Source organism: Scyliorhinus canicula, chromosome 4 (assembly GCF_902713615.1).
Source record: "Scyliorhinus canicula chromosome 4, sScyCan1.1, whole genome shotgun sequence".
NCBI classification, from domain to species: domain Eukaryota; kingdom Metazoa; phylum Chordata; class Chondrichthyes; order Carcharhiniformes; family Scyliorhinidae; genus Scyliorhinus; species Scyliorhinus canicula.
In genome coordinates, this window is record NC_052149.1 from 229,192,426 (window position 1) to 229,211,622 (window position 19,197).

Genomic DNA, 19,197 nt, shown 5'->3' on the forward strand with positions numbered 1-19,197 from the left:
GCTCATGGGATAGGGAGAGGGTGTGGGCCTAGGTCAGGTGCTCTTTCAGAGGGTTGGTGTAGACTCGATGGGCCGAAGGCCTCCTGCTGAACTTCAGAGATTCTATGGATTCTGTGTCATAATAATTCTGTTTTTATTTGTTTGCAGAGGCTCATTAAAAAGGGTTTCACTCCCCAATATTTTTGGAGCATCAAACTGTCAAAGTTCACAAATAGTAAATGATAGGACCAGATTTTGGCTAGCTCGAGTTGGAAAATTACACAACTCAAAATCGCACTCTCCTCAGTAAAATCTACTCTGAAACATGTCGGCCAGATGTTTCCAGCCGTCGCGATTCACTTTTCCTGCTGGCAGCGCAACCTCGCCTGCATGTTTCCTGGCAACGAGGGGTGGCTTCAATGAGAATCACCATTGACAAGTGGTGGGAGTATAGAATGCCAGCACCAGTGAACGACGTGCCGCCGAGAAGCATGCAGTTGGGGGACCAGAGAATTCAGAGTTTTTGCTCCAGGGAGGGGGATGGGCAGTTGTATGATGGAGGCTGTAAAGACTCCCTAGGCTATGTCAATTACAGCCCTATATGACCCGGAGAAGTGACAAGTGAAATTAGATGTTATGTTAAAATACCTGAGGATCTTGGCTGAGCTCAATGAACTTCAGTCACCAGGTTTGAAACACAAGTAACCTTTTTTTATGTACATTATTATAATTAAATAGACAAAAAAAAACTACCTAATACCTTTTTCTAATTACTCATAAGAACATAAGAACTAGAAGCAGGAGTAGGCCATCTGGCTCTTCGAGCCTGCTCCGCTATTTAATAAGATCATGGCTGATCGTTTTGTGGACTCAGCTCTACTTGTCCACCCGCTCACCATACCCATTAATTCCTTGACTGTTCAAATATCTATCTGTCTATGCCTTAAAAACATCCAACGAGGTGGCCTCAACTGCTTCACTGGGCAGGGAATTCCACAGATTTACAACCCTTTGAGTGAAGACTTTCCTCCTCAACTCAGTCCTAAATCTGCTCCCATTTTGAGGCTATGCCCCCTAGTTCTCGTTTCACTCGCCAGTGGAAACAACTTCCCTGCTTCTGTCTTAACTATTCCCTTCATAGTTTTATATGTTTCTATCAGTTCCCCCCTCATTCTTCTAAATTCCAATGAATATAGTCCCAGTCTGCTCAGTCTCCTCATAAGCCAATCCTCTCAACTCTGGAATCAACCTAATGAATCTCGTCTGCAACCCCTCCAGTGCAAGTAAATCCTTTCTCAAGTACGGAGACCTGGGGCGTTATTCTCCATGAATCAGTCAATGGCCCAAAACCGGCGCAAAAAACGGCTCGAACCACACCAGGCGCCAGGCCCCCCGAAACGTCGCAAATTCTCCGTCCGGGAATGGGCTAGTAGCGGCGTGACGCCATTCACAACGGCGTCACCTGGCACAAAAGATGCTCCCTCCACCCCCCGGAGACCCTGCAAAATGGCTGCCCGCTGTGCAGCACCAAGTGAGACCCCCCACTGCCTGTCCCCCTTCCCCCATATCCCCCTTACCCATATCCCCCCTTCCCCCACATCTCCCCTTCCCCCATAACCCCCCATCTCCCATATCCCCTTCCCCCAAATCCTCCACTTCCCCATTCCCCCACATCCCCCCTTCCCCCATGTCCCCCCTTCCCCCATGTCCCCCCTTCCCCCATGTCCCCCCTTTCCCCATGTCCCCCATATAGATATGGGGGAAGGGGGATATGGGGGAAGGGGAATATGGGGGATGGGGAAGGGAGATATGGGGAAGGGGGATATGGGGGAAGGGGGATTATGGGGGAAGGTGGATTATGGGGGAAGGGGAATATGGGGGAAGGGGAATATGGGGGAAGGGGGATATGGGGGAAGGGGGATATGGGGGAAGGGGGATATGTGGAAGGGGGAATATGGGGAAGAGGGGATTATGGGGAAGGGGGATATGGGGGAAGGGGGATATGGGGGAAGGTGGATTATGGGGGAAGGGGGATATGGGGAAGGGGGATTATGGGGAAGGGGGATTATGGGGAAGGGGGATATGGGGGAATGGGAATATGTGGAAGGGGGAATATGGGGAAGAGGGGATATGGGGGATTATGGGGAAGAGGGGATATAGGGGCGGGGGGATATGGGGAAGGGGGGATATGGGGGAGGAGGGATATTGGGGAGGGGGATATAGGGGGAGAGGGAATATGGGGGGAGAGGGAATATGGGGGGAGAGGGAATATGGGGGGAGGGGGGATATGGGGGAAGGGGGACAGACCCGGCCCATCAGGCATACAACGCCCCCAGGACATTCCAGGATGGCCACGAGCCACGGACTGACCCGGAGCACCAGGCGGTCGACGCACCCCCCCCCCCCCCCCCCCCCCCCCCCCCCCCCCCCCCCCCCCCCCCCCCCCCCCCCCCCCCCCCCCCAAGGGCGTTCCAGGGTGGCCACGAGTCAGGGACAGACCCGGAGCACCATGTGGACGGCGCCCACATCTAGTGCGAGTGCGGCGACGCCGGCGGGCCACACCCAGCGACGAGGAGGACAGCAACAGGCCCCCGTCGCAGCCGACCCAGGGCACTGACGCACAGGACATTGACGCATAGGACACTGATGCGCAGGACACTGACGCACAGGACACTGACGCACAGGACACTGATGCATAGGACACCGATCCACAGGATCCTAACACACAGGACCCTAACACACAGGACCTTAACATACAGGACCCTAACATACAGGACACTGACGCACGCGACACCCACACAGAGGACAGATGGACAGGAATCATCACTCCAGGGGACCCCGGACTTCGGATCGTATGAGGAGCACGCCATTACACCACTGCTATCTCCTACACTCTCCACCATCGCAGAGACACTCACCTCGGTTGGGCACTTTAGCGATGAAGCATCTGGGACACCAACTGGGGCTGGTTTAGCTCACTGGGCTAAATCGCTGGCTTTTAAAGCAGGCCAGCAGCACGGTTCGATTCCCGTACCAGCCTCCCCGGATAGGCGCCGGAATGTGGCAACTAGGGGCTTTTCATAGTAACTACATTGAAGCCTACTTGTGACAATAAGCGATTTTCATTTTCATTTCAACTGATACGCACAACACAGCTGTCCTGGTACAGCAGGTGGAGGCAGGAGTAGCCGAGGGGCCGAGCGGTCGAAGGGAAGCCCGACGCAGCCAACCATCTGCCGTCCAGACGGGTCCCGGGTTCCTGGAGTTACCACACCCACCCATAGACCCGATGCAGTCACGGACCAAGGGACGACCGAAGGGGGGTGACGGCTGGCTTGCGGCAGCTGCAGACAAAGGTGGAGGAATCCACCCGCGTGCAGGAGCCAGTCATGCATGCCACCCAGGCTGACACTGCATGGAAGCAGTGGAAGCAATGGGTGCGACGGTGTCAGACATGGGTCGTAAGATGCAAAGTGTGGGGCTTTCCGTGCAGGTGGTATCCGTGGCCCAGGACATGGCTGCCCTCTCACAGGCAGCCATGAGCCTGAGCCAACAGCAGATTGCAGAGGCGCTCAACGCCATGGCCCAGTCTCAACAGGCAAAGGCCTAGTCTCAGCAGCCCATGGCTCAGTCGCAGCAGGCAATGGCCCAGTCTCTGCAGGCCATCGCTGAGGGCATCTGCGCCATTGCCCAGATGCTGTCCGGCAGAGACAGACAGGTATGGCCAACTCCCTCAGCTCCATGGCTGCAAACTTGCAGACCCTTGTTGATGCTAGGGCGGCCTCCAGGACTGGCAGCGCCAGGTGTCGGGGGGGCGTCGGGTGCTCAGTTCGTTCGCATCCCCGACCGGTGTAGAGGCACCGGGGCCACCGGGCACCCTGAGGGAGGAGGAGGTGCGGGGCACATTCCGGATCCCCCTGTAGGGGAGGTCCCGGAACGCCGCGACACTTCGGACACCCTCCCCCTTCTGTCCCAGGTGCATCTGGTGGGCAACGGGCAGGTTGGGTCATACAGGTATGACTAGGGATATTACGATACCCTGGAAGCGAGCTGCTATTGGTGCAGAAGACTCGCTGCCCATTGGCTCGGGTAAGTCATGTGCCTCTCAGCCGATTGGCCACTTTGCGGCCGTTTGCCGGTCGAAATCGGTCGCTGCAGTCCTGAGCAGCGACCGCGGGTCCCCCCCCCCCCCCCCCCCCCCCCCCCCATGCTCCTCAAGGACCCCGTGCGGCAAGCGGACTTCGCTGCCCCCAGCCCCCACAGCCACGAGTGATCCCGGGCGCTGCCATTTTGGGCCCCGACGCCACGTGCGATCCCCGGGCGCCGCCATCTTGTTCACCCCCCACCACGTGCGGCTGACGGGCGGCGCCATCTTGGATCTGCACCGAGGACCCCGCAAGTGACCACTCGCTGCCGGATGACTCGGAGTTCCTGCCACGACTCGCCTCAGTAACGTTGGATCAGTCACGGCCCCGCACGCTGCCCACGGCGACCACGAAGATCCTCCTCAACGGCCATGAGACGAGCTGCCTGCTGGACTCCGGGAGCACAGAGAGTTCCGTCCACCCCGCCACGGTAAGACGCTGCGCACTTCCCGTTTACCCGGTAAAACAAAGAATTGCTTTGGCCTGCGGTACGCACTCGGTCCAGATCACAGGGTGCTGCGTAGCGGACCTCACGGTCCAGGGGAGGGTGTTTAAAAATTATAAGCTCTTCTTCCTCCCCCGCCTCTGCGCGCCAGCACTCCTGGGGTTAGATTTACAGTGCAACCTCCAGAGTTTAACATTCAAATTCGGCGGCCCTATGCCCCCCCCCCCCCCTTACTGTCTGCAGCCTCGCATCCCTCAAGGTCGACCCCCCATCCTTGTTTGCAAACCTCACTCCGGATTGCAAACCCGTCGCCACCAGGAGCAGACGGTACAGTGCCCAGGACCAGAGCTTCATCAGGTCCGAAGTCCCAAGGCTTCTAAAGGAGGGGGTTATCGAGGCTAGCAACAGCCCCTGGCTAGCACAAGTGCTGGTGGTTAAGACCGGGGAGAAAAATCGGATGGTCATAGACTATAGCCAGACCATCAACAGATTTACGCAGCTGGACGCGTATCCTCTCCCACGTATCTCCAACCTGGTCAACAGGATCGCGCAGTACAAGGTTTTTTCCACGGTGGACCTTGAGTCCACCTACCACCAGCTCCCCATCCGCGCGAGTGACCGAAAGTACACTGCATTCGAAGCGGATGGGCGACTCTACCACTTTTTAAGGGTTCCTTTCGGTGTCACAAATGGGGTCTCGGTCTTCCAAAGGGAAATGGACCGAATGGTCGACCAATACGGTTTACGGGCAACCTTCCCATATCTCGACAATGTCACCATCTGTGGCCACGACCAGCAGGACCATGACACCAACCTCCGCAAATTCCTCCGTACCGCAAAACTCCTTAATCTAACCTATAAGGATAAGTGCGTGTTCAGCACCGACCGTCTAGCCATCCTCGGCTACGTAGTGCGTAACGGAGTGATAGGCCCCGACCCCGAATGCATGCGCCCCATAATGGAGCTTCCCCTCCCCAACTCCCTCAAAGCCCTCAAGCGCTGTTTGGGCTTCTTTTTCTATTACGCCCAGTGGGTCCCGAATTACGCTGACAAAGCCCGCCCAGTTATCCAGTCCACCCGTTTCCCCTGTCGATGGAGGCCCGCCAGGCCATTAGCTGCATCAAAGCAGACATTGCAAAGGCCACAATGCACGCTATTGACGAGTCCCTCCCCTTCCAAGTCGAGAGCGACGCGGCCGATGTAGCTCTGGCGGACACCCTCAATCAAGTGGGCAGACCCGTGGCCTTCTTCTCCCTTACCCTCCACGCTTCCGAAATCCGCCATTCCTCGGTCGAGAAGGAAGCACAGGCCATAGTCGAAGCTGTGCGACATTGGAGGCACTATCTGGCCGGCAGGAGGTTAACCCTCCTCACAGACCAACGGTCAGTGGCCTTCATGTTCGATAATGCACAGAGGGGCACGATAAAAAACTATAAGGTCATGCGGTGGAGGATCGAGTTGTCCACGTACAACTACGATATCCTGTATCATCCTGGGAAGCTGAACGAGCCTCCTGATGCCCTGTCCCACGGCACATGTGCCAACGCGCAAGTGGAGCGCCTCCGAACCCTCCACGCGGACCTCTGCCACCCGCTTTTTCCATTTCATAAAGACCCGCAACCTGCCCTACTCCATCGAGGAGGTCAGGACAGTGACCAGGAAATGCCACATCTGCGTGGAGTGCAAGCCGCACTTCTACCGCCCTGAACAAGCGCATCTTATAAAGGCTTCCCGTCCCTTTGAACGTCTCAGCATGGATTTCAAAGGTCCCCTCCCCTCCAGCAACCGCAACACGTATTTCCTCAACGTGATTGACAAGTACTCCCTTTCGCCATCCCCTGCCCCGACATGACCACGACCACCATTATCAAAGCCCTACACACCACCTTCTCCCTGTTCGGCTACCCCGCATACATCTATAGCGATCGGGGGTCCTCATTTCTGAGTGACGAGCTGCGTCAATTCCTGCTCAGCAGGGGCATCGCGTCCAGCAGGACAACCAGTTACAACCCCCGGGATAACGGACAGGTCGAAAGGGAGAACGGTACGGTCTGGAAGACCGTCCTGCTGGCCCTACAGTCCAGAAATCTCCCAGTCTCCCACTGGCAAGAGGTCCTCCCAGATGCTCTCCATTCTATCCGGTCGCTTCTCTGTACCGCCACGAACCAAACACCTCACGAACGTCTTCTTGTTTTTCCAAGGAAGTCTTCCTCAGGGACCCCGCTCCCGACCTGGCTGGCTACCCCCGGCCTATTCTGCTCCGGAAACACGTGCGGGTGCACAAGTCGGACCCGTTGGTCGAAAGAGTCCAGCTACTCCATGCGAACCCGCAATACGCGTACGTGGAGTATCCCAATGGCCGACAGGACACGGTCTTCCTTCAGGACCTGGCACCCGCAGGATCTCGGCCACACCCCTCAGCACCAGCAACCCCCCTCCAATCCCAACTTCCCCCAGCACCCCTCCCCCCGGCCCCACCAACGCCCCCACGGCCCAGCGGACAGAATCCCCTCCCCCGGCTTGGCCCCCGCCAGTTCCGACCAGGTGTACAGACACAGGAACAAGACCATCGCGCCCGGAATCACGGACGACCACCGCTCCGTCGTCGCCGGCATCAAAGACGCCCACCCGACTGATTGAATCAATGTGATGTACTGGTGGACTTCTGCCTACAGATGGACTCTTGTGTTTTTCTTGTTTGTTCCTTGTCTGTTGCCCCATTCCCCCTCCCCCTTATACACATTTTCCATTACACACTAGTGCGGGTCAGTGGGCAGCCATAGATGCAACGGTACAACCTAAACATCTCTAGTCATACTACCAGTCTCATGTACCCACGGGAGACGCACTCCCCATGTCCGCGTTCTCCCCCCCCCGCTTCTTTTTCAACAAGGGGTGAACGTGGTAGTATGACTAGGGATATTACAGTACCTTGGAAGCGAGCTGCTATTGGTGCAGAAGACTCGCTGCCCATTGACCCAGGTAAGTCACGTGCCTCTCAGCCGATTGGCTGAGAGGTAGGTAGCTCCGCCTATGAGGCGGGGTATAAGAACCCATACTCTCCGGCAGTCAGCCTTTCTTCTGTACGTCTGCTGCACATATCTTGTGCATTAAAGCCTATCGTTTGGATCTCATCCTCGTCTCGTGTCCAATTGATGGTGCATCACAGGTCAGGCTGGCAGCTCGCCATCCCAGTCGCCCGAGCCGCAGCCTGGCCCATCTAGGCCGGGGTGCCCCAGGAAACGGTCACCAAAGGGGTCCCTAGGCACAGGGCCTCCAGTTATGCTGTACCGTCTGGGGAACCACCTAGACGTAGTCATAGGGCCGGTAAGGCCAAAGAATTAGACACTGAGTAAGTTGGCATTGGTACAGGGCACAGATTAGTTCTGGGGCTGGGGCACGTGTATGAACTGTTTGTTATTAAAATCACTTTTGTACCTACAGAAGCTGCCTTTGTGCTCTGTCCGAAGTGTGCGGGGGTGTGGTGTGAGGTAAGCACCAGTGTGTATCTGAGGGGTGATAGTACGTCGGCCTCAGGTGAGTGTGCCCCCCCCCCCCCCCAGGTCGCCCCTCGCCATCCCCCCGGGCAGACGACGGGACCGTGCGCTGCAGTGTCACGGCCGCATGCAGGGACGGTCCGGGTGGAGGGTGGTACTGTGGCCATGGGTAAGACATTGTCCAATGATGTGGAGCCCAGAGCTCATCGCAGGGCGGGTTGTCATCATCCTCCATGGCCTCCAATAGACACGCTACCACCGGCCACCGTGTGAGCCCGGCCCGTTGTGCCGCAGGTGGATGTGCAATGGAGGGGTGGATATGCAATGGAGGGGTGGGGTGAGGGTGGTTGGTGTTGGGTGGATGGGGGAAGGGTGGTAGGCTGGTGCCGTAGCGTGCAGTCTGTGCCCATACTCGGCGATTCCCACGCCCCCCTAGCCCGTGTACTGGGCGGCTATCAGCCTGTCCCATGCCCGCTGGCCCAGCCGGTAATGGTAGGCAGCCTCCTGTCCATGTCCAGCCCGTCTGTCCTGACCATTGCCCCCATCCTCCTCATCTGGGGAGGTCTGTGCCTTGTCCTTCTGCTCCTCCACTCCCCCCTCCTCTGCCTGCAGCACATTGCCCTCGCTGGCCCGGTCCCCACCCCCTCTCCTCCCCGGAACGCACCCTCCCCAACCCCCCCCCACTCTCCTCCCCGGCACGCACCATCACCCCTCCCCCCAACCCTCCCCCTCCAACCCCACCCCCAGCCCCTCCTCCTCCCCCCAGCTCCGCCCCCCTCGCCCCTGCCCGCACACTCCAATGGCTCCTGCGACCCCCCCCACCCACCACCTGTGGCCATGACGTCACTTCTCCGGCGGCCGCCCCACGCCGACCCCTACCTCTGCACTGGCCAGCGTCAACCAGCACGACTGGTTGATGCCGTTAATTAGGTGGTTTGATTTACACTGGAGTGACCCGTGGTCACGTCGGCGGGTCTTCGGCCCATCCAGCCCGGAGAATTGCGTCGCGCCGGTCCTTGACATTGTCCGAGGCGCGTGGCGCGATTCATGTCGATGGGAGTTTTGGAGGGCCGGAGAATATTGCAGGGCGGCCGGGTGGGATTTACGCTGCCCCCCTGCGATTCTCCAACCCACCAGGGGGTCGGAGAATCCCGCCCCAGAACTGTACAAAGTACTCCAAGTGTGGCCTCACCAACACCCTACACAGTTGCAACATGATCACCCTGTTTTAAAAATCCATCCCTCTGGCAATGACGGACAAAATTCTATTTGTCTTCTTATCTGCTGCACCTGCAAACCAACTGTTTGCAATTCATACACAAGAACACCCAGGTCCCTCTGCACAACAGCATGCTGCAATTTTTACCATTTAAATAATAGTCCATTTTGCTTTTATTCCCACCAAAATGGATGACCTCATATTTACCAACATTGTACTCCATCTGCCAGATCCTTGCCCACTCACTTACACTATCTATATCCCTCTGCAGACTTTCAGTGTCCTCTGCACACTTTCCCACTCATCTTAGTATCATCTGCAAACATCGACACATTACGCCTGGTCCCCAACTCCAAATCATCTATGTAAATTGTAAATAATTGCGGTCCCAAAACTGATCCCTGAGGCACACCACGAGACACTGATCACCAACCAGAAAACACCCATTTATCCCCACTCTTTGCTTTCTATTAGTCAACCAATTCTCTAATTATGCTATTACATTACTCGTAACGCCGTGCACCCTTATTCATGCATCAACCTTTTGTACGTCACCTTGTTGAATGCCTTCTGGAAATCCAGATGCACCACATCCACCGGTTACTCATTGTCCACCACACTCGTAATATCCTCAAAGAATTCCAATAAATTAGTTAAATATTTTTTAAATATACATTTAGAGTACCCAATTCATTTTTTCCAATTAAGGGGCAATTTAGCATGGCTAATCCACCTAGCCTGCACATCTTTGGGTTGTGGGGGCGAAACCCACGCAGACACTGGGAGAATGTGCAAACTCCACACGGACAGTGACCCAGAGCTGGGATCGAACCTGGGACCTCGGCGCAGTGAGGCAGCAGTGCTAACCACTGCGCCACTATGCCGCCCCTGCTTGCCATCAATTATTGGCACGTTATTTGTGTCTTCCACTGTGAAGACCGACACAAAATACCTGTTCAATGCCTCGGCCATTTCCTCATTTCCCATTATTAAATGCCCTTTCTCATCCTCTAAAGGACCAATGTTTACCTGAGCCACTCTTTTTCGTTTTATCAGTTTGCTATCTGGGGCTGGATTCTCTGCCCTGCCACAATTCTGCCCTGACCGGCTGGCGGGATTCTCCGTTACATGGGCCGATCAATGGGGTTTCCCATTGTGGGGCTGCCCCACGCTGTCGGGATACCCCCGGGCGCCGGCAAAACGGAGAATGCTGCCGGTGGAGAATCCCACCCCTGTTTTTATATTCTGAGCTAGTTTACTCTCATAATGTATCTTACTTTTTTTCGTGGTTTTCTGTTGACATTTAAAGATTTCCCAATCCTCTAGATTCCCACTAATCTTTGCCATTTTCTGTGCATTTCCTTTCAGTTTAATACCCTCCTTTATTTCCTTAGCTATCCATTGCTGATTATCTGTTTTCGTACAGTCCTTCCTCTTCACTTGTATATACTTTTGCTGAGCACTGTAAAAAATCACTTTGAAAGTCCTCCACTGTTCCTCAATTGTCCTCCCATAAAGTCTTTGCTCCTAGTCTACCTTCGCCAACTCCTCTCATCCCATTGTAGTCTCCTTTGTTTAAGAACAAGACACTGGTATTGGATTTTACCTTCTCATCCTCCATCTGTATTTTAAATTCAACCATACTGTGATCTCTCCTTCCAAGACGATCCCTAACTATGAGATCATTAATTATTCCTGTCTCATTACACAGGACCAGATCTAGAATAGCTTGCTCCCTCGTAGGTTCCATTACATACTGTTCGAGAAGGATATCTTTTTTCTGTAGATCAGGAGCAGTGAATGTTTACACCAAAAATGTGCCAGGTTCTCAATGGTTTCAGAGCAATAAAGCAGTTTGTTACTTCAGCAGCAAGAGAGAGACTGTTCCTTTCTCTTCCAGGATCCGAACACTTCTGCAAAGCCCTCTCAGAAAGCATCACGCAGGAACCAATCACTGACTGTTGCCAACACACAGGTTTCCAGCCAACTAATTGAACCAACTTCCTCCAAAGTTTGTTCCTAAGGTTCACTCAGCACTGACAAGTCTGACGTCTCTTTTCCAAAATAAGTCCCGGGAACACAATGTCCTGACAAGCAGGCTGCTTCAGCTTGGGTTTTCTGCTTAAAGGCACATTCCAATTATGAGTCCACAGACCAAAAATAATAAAAGAAAATGGTAACAAAGGAAATAACAGGAAGGACTTTTGCATACCTCCCCCGTCAGAGGGATGAAATGTCTTTGCAAGGATGTTTCATTCCAAGGTACGTGACACAAAACCACTCATCCTTCCATTCCCATTACCCAAGTTCTCCCAATTCTTACCTCTGCTTATCAACATTTAAATCCGTGACAATGACGAGGCTGGTATATCTCATGAGGCCGCAAAATTTATCGATATTGTCCCGTGATAAATTTCAGTGTTGAGGAAGTCATATTGTATTGTCAGAGCCCTGCAGATGAGACATTAAAACCAAAGCCAAAGTGGACCTAGAAGATCCCATGATAGTATTTTGAATCTGAAATGAAAACAGAAAATTATGGAAATACTCAGCAAGTCAGAGAGCATCTGTGGAGAGAGAAAAAAACAGAATTAACATTTCAGGCTGATATCCTTGATCTTTCATCAGAACTGGGAAAAGTTAGCGATGCAGGGCCGGATTCTCCGGCCTCCCAGCCACGTCTTTCTTGGCTGCGGGAAGCAGTGCACCGTTTACTGGCGGTGGGATTCTGTGCTCCTGCCGCTGTCAATGGGATTTCCCATTTAAGCCACCCCACACCGCTGGGAAACCCACAGGGATCAGAGAACCCCTCTGCCAGCGAACGCCTGAAGAATTCCAGCCATTATTGGTTTTAAGCAAGGAGTGGGCAAGACCAGGACAAAGGAAAGTCCGTGATACAGTGCGAGACAGGAGAGATCGACTGACGAGCTGTCTCACAGCACCAGGGACCCGGGTTCAGATCCGACCTTGTGTGACTGTCTGGGTGCAGTTTGCACATTCTCCCCATGTCTTTGTGGGTTTTCTCCAGGAGCTCCAGTTTCCTCCCACAGGCCAATATGTGCAGGTTAGGTGGGTTGGCCATGGTAAATTGCCCCTTAGTTGGATGGGGTTGCAGGGATAGAGTGGGGGAGTGGACCATCAGATATAGGAACAGAATTAGGCCATTTGGCACATCGAGTCAGCTCACCATTCAATCATGGTCGATACGTTTCTCATCCCTATTCTCCAGCCTTTTTATTATAACCCCTGATCCCCTTGGATCTAAGTTAGAGTGCTCTTTTGGAGGGTCAGTGCAGACTCCATGGGCCGAATGGCCTCCTTCTGCACTGTAGGGATTCTATGATAGATTTTTGAAAATGGCCTGGTTCAGCTTCAGACAGAGGCCAGGGAGATGGATGGAATCAGTGATAGAAAACAGAGATTGTGGTCTTCCTAAGTTTCTATTGGAGGCATTGTGGACTGCATGGTAGCACAGTGGTTAGCACTGTTTCATCATAGCACCAGGGTCCCAGGTTCGATTCCCAGCTTGGATCACCCTCTGTGCGGAGTCTGCACATTCTCTCTGTGTCTGCGTGGGTTTCCTCCGGGTGCTCCGGTTTCCTCCCACAAGTCCCCAAACACGTGCTGTAGGTGAATTGGAAATTCTGAACTCTCCCTCTGTGTACCCGAACAGGTGCCAGAATGTGGTGACTCGGGGCTTTTCACAGTAACTTAATTGCAGTGTTAATGTAAGTCTACTTGTGACAATAAAGATTGTTAAAAAAAAATCTGTTCCTCCAATAGTGGATGTCTGACAAACAGTATATTAAAATCAAGGCCAGTGGAAAGGTTCAAGACAAGTGGTTGAGGTAGATGTGACTACGGTCACTGCAGGTATGCACCCTAATTTTGTGCAGTTAATTGAGGTCAATGTTTTTCAAGCACTATTCTCCATGTTAAATAGTGTATCCAAGGTTCAGAAGATCGCCACATACTGCAACAAGGAGGTAATTGGATAACATTGCAAAGCTGATCAGTGAGTGGGAAGGAACACCGCCTGTATTTTATGTTATTAACTCATGAGTAGGGTGGCACGTGGCACAGTGGTTAACACTGCTGCCTCACAGTGCCGAGGTCCCAGGTTCGATCCTGGCTCTGGGTCACTGTCCGTGTGGAGTTTGCACATTCTCCGTGTGTTTGCGTGGGTTTCACCCCCACAACCCAAAGATGTGTAGGTCAGGTGGATTGGCCCTAAATTGGAAAAAAATAATAATTGGGCACTCTAAATTTAAAAACTCATGAGCAACAGAAATTTGCTGAACTGTACAGTAAATCAGGACCATCAGCATAACCTTTCTGGACTGTATTAAAAAGAGAGACTGCAAAATACCTAAAACTATTTGGCCCTACAATGTGTAAGAATTTTAGATTCAAGGCCACTGAAGGCCCGAGATAGGTAGTCAACTATTTGCATGCAATTTTAAGATAGTTTATTAAATTTATTAAAAAACAACCGTTTAGATACTATGCATTAATCAGACAGAAAAAGTACATGACCTGAGACAGTTGAGAGTAGTTTACCGATCCCAGTGGATAAACAGAGGGTATGCACAGTGTGTTGGTCTTGTGAAAACAGCATTCAGCTCAATAGTCAAAGTGTCAGGAACTCTTTCCTTGAGTCCTCTTCTGGTCCGTCCTCCATCTGAAGGCGGTGGCTGCTTGATGAGAACTGCCAACATCCCGCCCCTGTCCCTGAGCACTTGTGAATGTCGACTTTTTATGTGGGCTGATAGCTTATCAAGTGTAAATCATCTATTCAAAGCCTTCTGAATAATGGATACAGAACTGGTACTCAAGATGTCAGGGTGGTTACCTCCTCCACTCTTCGTCACCCTGCTAGAGGTCAGCTTTTTAGTTTACATCATGCTGAGGGTCATTTCCTGGACCTTTTTGAACATTTGCATAGATAAGGGGGTACACGAGGCGCCATCCCACCGATTTAGGAATGTCAACATGGCAGGCTGAACCAAGTGGCCTTGCAGATTCCAGAGGCTATTTGGAAATTACTGTATTGCAGTTTTAGAAAGCTTTTTAAGTTAAGTCTATAACTTCTATACAACACAGAAATTACCTCAGGATTACACAGGGCGCCTACTGATTCCGGTTTAATTATTAAAAATATTTTTGACTGGTATGTAAGGCAGTTCAGAGGTGAACTACCGAATCCTCCCTGAGACTCTTTGTTGGATCCTCAAACTTGTTGGTCATGTGGTAGTTTTCCTATTGCGTTAAAACCGGCTAACTGACTTGTGAGAAAGTAGATATGGACCATCCTGAATCTAGAGTCTGTTAAATGTAATGTATTTTTGTTTGGCAATATGTCTTATAATTTGTCTGTTTTGCAAATTATTGATCTGGTTAGGAGATTAGTTAGGGAAGAAGATAGAGAGCAAGGGTAATAATTTGAACTGGAAGGATGTGGGTGTCAACTGTTTGCTATATTTATTAATAATTTAAAACAATAGAAAGCCATATCTCTAAGATGACAAATAGAGTGGTTGTACATTAAGTAGTGCAGACGGGAGTATAAAATTACAGAGAGATATTTGATAGTGAGCAAAACTGTGGTCAATGGCTTTCAAAATCGCCAAACGTGAAGTAATCAATACTGAACAAAAGAAGGATAGATCAGAGTATTATTTTCATGATAAAAAGCTAGAAATAGTGGCTGCCCAAAGAGATTTGAGGATATATAGATCACTAAAATTAAATAGTCAAGTATAAAAAAAGTAATCAAAAGACTACTGGCTTAATAACTAGGAGAGCTGGAATAGACACTATCTGGTGTTGTGTAATGGCCACTACACATTGGAAAAGAAATATTGAACTTGGAAGGAAAGCAGGTCCACCAGAATATTTCCAGATACAAACGAGCCATGATCTTAAAATAGTGGAACACAAAATAGGGGCTGAACATCTTACTCCTATGGGCTGACTTATATCAGGTGCAGGATTCTGCTCTCCCCTCCCCCCAACCCCGCCAAAGGTAACATCAGCTGTTCCACAGCCATTTATTGGTCAATTAGCCATTGATTTCTACCCTTCTGATCAGGAAGCCATGCCTCAGAGAGCTGTTGGTCAGAAGACCACTTAAGGGCCTCAATAGACCCAAGGACAGGTGGGGCATCCAATATGACATATCAGGGGTGTGTGGCAGGAATGCCAAACAAATGGCTTTTAGCTGTTCCTCAATCTTCAAACTCGCCCAAAAGCATGTGATGTTGGATCAGTCGCGGGCATGTGTTTGGACATCTTAGTAGAAGCAAATTACTGCGGATGCTGGAATCTGAAACGAAAGGGAAAATGCTGGAAAATCTCAGCAAGTCTGGCAGCATCTGTAGGGAAAGAAAAGAGCTAACGTTTCGAGTCCAATGACTCTTTGTCAAAACGGACTCGAAACGTTAGCTCTTTCCTCTCCCTACAGATGCTGCCAGACTTGCTGAGATTTTCCAGCATTTTCCCTTTCGTGTTTGGACATCTTGCCAGGTGCCAAGTTGGCAGGCATCTCAGGGGCAACATATTTGGGGGTCCTTCTTTGGACATGGGTCCCATTGTTGCACGTTTTACTATGGGCGTAAAACGCGTTTATTGGGGTGTATTAACTTCCAAGTGCTTAACACCACTAGGCTCTGTCTTATGTATTTATTCAGCTTTAGGAGTCACCAGTTGCCGTATAGACAACGTCACTAGTATTCCAAGGTCAAGTTCAAAGTAATAAAGACGATACACCGATTAGTAAGGTCTAAACGATAATATTTATTATACAGTTATAATAAATATTCATGCACACACTAAGAGACTAAGCTATGACTAAACTAAAGTAATCAGAATACTTATCTAACAGGAACAGGCAAGGTCAGGGAGCGAGGCCTTCGTCCTGGTCTTGGGCTGCAACCTTCAGCAAGCGTTCTGGTCACTGGGGGTTCTAGCGGGCTTAGTTCGCGTAGCGAGCGTCGTACTGGCACTTACGGTTCGGCGGCTGGTGCTCGACGGCTGGAGTCAGTTTGGATCTTCAAAGTCGTGGTCAGAGCCGGAGCACGGAAAAGCAGACCGGACAACATGAGGTCCCTATCTTTTATAGGGGTTCCATTGTCCTTCCCTCTTCTTGGGCGGGCTCTACCTATTGGATCAATTTCTTATCGATACTGGATTAATTCCCCAATGCGAGGGGGTCTCCGTGATGGAGGGGGCGTTTCTTATGCCCTTTTGTTTGGAGGTTTCTGGTGCCTCGATGTCTGGGCCTTGATTAAAATGTGTCCATTCAGAATCAAATGTATCTATTGTGTGGGTGTTCAAGTCTGATCGCCTCATTAGCATGCAAAGCGTTTTGCCATTTGCACCTAGCTAAGGTCTTCTCACCTGAGCCCAAACTGGTTTCTGCTGCTGCAGAATGCAAACTGCTCTTTGCAGACTGCTGTTCTGGCTAAACTGTCTGTTTCCCAGCAGTCTTAGCGCTTGACCTATTTTGTAGCTCAGCATCCATTTTAGGTGGCTACACCATTAAGTAGGGATGCCCCCCTGCCCTTCACTAGACCACACATGGAAGCTTGCTGATGATGTTCTTGGAGTGGGCCTCTCCTGCTGGAGGTTAAATCCAGAGACAATATACGAGTATCACCTTCATGTGGATCACTGTTACATCCAGACTGTCCATTCTAGTAATGAGCAAATTGATCTTGAAGCTGGAAATATATTGATCTGATGAATGGGTGGATCTCCCAGTAAAGAAAGGAAAGGTGCAGGTGCCAGAAAATGTGAACTCTTCTCCATTATCCTCATTGCCACTTGCGCATTTTATATCTCAGATCTATGCAGAGATGAAATCAGCTCTACATGTGATTCTAGCTCTGGCTTCCAGCTCTTTCTACATTTGTTTTCTTTTGTGAGGAGATAAGGCAAATAGGTGTGATGCAGGGCGGCACAGTGGTTAGCACTTCTACCTACAGCGCTGAGGACCCGGGTTTGATCCCGGCCCCGGGTCATTGTCTGTGTGGAGTTTGCACATTCTCCCCGCGTCTGCGTGGGTTTCACCCCCACAACCCAAAAAGATGTGCAGGTTAGGTGGATTGGCCACACTAAATTACCCCTTAATCGGAAAAAAAATAATTGGGTGCTCTAAATTTTAAAAAAGTGATGCACTGTGTGGTAATGATCTCGATAGTCTGATAGGATAATGAAAGCAGATTTAATAGCAGCTTTCAAAAAGGCGAAAGCAAATTACTGCGGATGCTGGAATCTGAAACAAAAAACCGTAAATACAGGACAATCACAGCAGGTCTGACAGCATCTGTGGAGAGACACTGGAGCTAATGTTTCGAGTCTGGATTACTCTTTGTCAAAGCCGCTTGCTTCGTGAAGTACCTGCAACTGGACACAATGGGTGGGATTCTCTCAGCGCTAACTGGGCCGGAGAATCGCCTGGATGGGCACGAATCCCGTGACGCCGCCCCAACGCCGGTCCGCCGATTCTCCGGAGAGCGGAGAATCGGCGCCATTGGTGCCGGAGCGGCCCCCCCTGCGGTTCCGGCCCGGGATGGGCCGAGCGGCCACGCAAAAAAACCTGAGTTCCGCCTGCGCCGCTCACACCTGGTGGGACATCGACGTGGATGCATCCGGGGGCAGCCTGATTGGGGGGGGGGGTGGGGTCCAACCCTGGGGGAGGCCTCTGCTGTGGCCTGGCACACGATCGGGGCCTACCGATTGGCGGGCCAGCCTCTCGGGCTGGGGGCCTCATTTGTTCTACAATGGCCCCTGTAGCCCTACGCCATGTTGCATTGCGGCCGGTGCGGAGAAGGGAGCCACTGCACATGCGCGCATTTACGCCGGTCCCACTGCGCATGCGCGCATTGGCGCCGGCTCCATTGCGCATTCGCAGACCCGCGGCGCCCATCTGATGCCGGGGATTCGCAGCTGGAGCGGCATGGGTCGTTCCAAAGCCATGTTGGCCACCGAGGGGTCAGAATCGCTGCTCCTGAGGCCGTGTTGACGCCGTTGAGAAACGCGATGGTGTTTACGACGGCGTCAACACTTAGCCTCAGGATCAGAGAATCCCTCCCATTATTTCCTTTGAAGCAAATTCAGTGTTTTCTAAGGTTCATCATAAGTTTCTTGCTTTTGCACTCAATGTAAACTATTTATAAATAAGAGCACATTTAAACGTGTGGCATAGCGGCACAGTGGTTAGCACCACTGCCTCATAGCGCTGAGGACCAAGGTTTGATCCCGGCCCCGGGTCACTGTCCGTGTGGTTTTGCACATTCTCCCCGTATTCTCACCCCCACAACCCAAAAAGATGTGCAGGGTAGGTGGATTGGCCATGCTAAATTGCCCCTTAATTGGAAAAAAATGAATTGGATACTCTGAATTTATTTGTTCAAAAGGATCACATTTAAACCACTGTCCTAAAAGTCACTGTCACCTTCAATATCCCCATGTCTCTGTTCCTACACCAACGTCAATGGTTTTTAAATTTTCATTGTGTAAGGATCCTGCCAAAATCCATCTGTTCAGTGTTTCTTTTTTTGAGTTGAATACTCCCCCCCCCCCTCCCCCCAGGCTGCAAGCTGCTATTGTTGCTCATTCTGGGTGAGTGTGCTTAACACTCGATTTGGCTGTTTCGTTACTTAGCTCTGGAGTCGCCAGGTATCGTTAGGATACCGCCACAAGTTTTAAGGTCAAGTTCAAAGCAATAAAACCATACACCAATTAGTAAGTTCAAACAAATGAGTTTATTATAATACAATTATAAACTACTCATGCACACGCTAAGATGATTAAACTATTCCTACCACTAAATGAACCAATACTTATCTTAAAAGGAACTGCCGGATCAGGGGACAAGGCCTCTTGCTCTGCACTGGGTCCGCAGACTTC

General features: G+C 51.5%; 1 protein-coding gene across 1 annotated transcript in view; it reads right to left on the bottom strand.

Moving 5' to 3' along the window:
• sqstm1 (sequestosome 1) overlaps positions 1-19,197 on the bottom strand; it is a 75,749-nt gene that overhangs the window by 36,456 nt on the left and 20,096 nt on the right. The window contains exon 2 of the mRNA XM_038796211.1: positions 11,609-11,802. The gene's annotated coding sequence lies outside the window, so the exon portion shown is untranslated. The remainder of the gene's footprint in view (positions 1-11,608; positions 11,803-19,197) is intronic.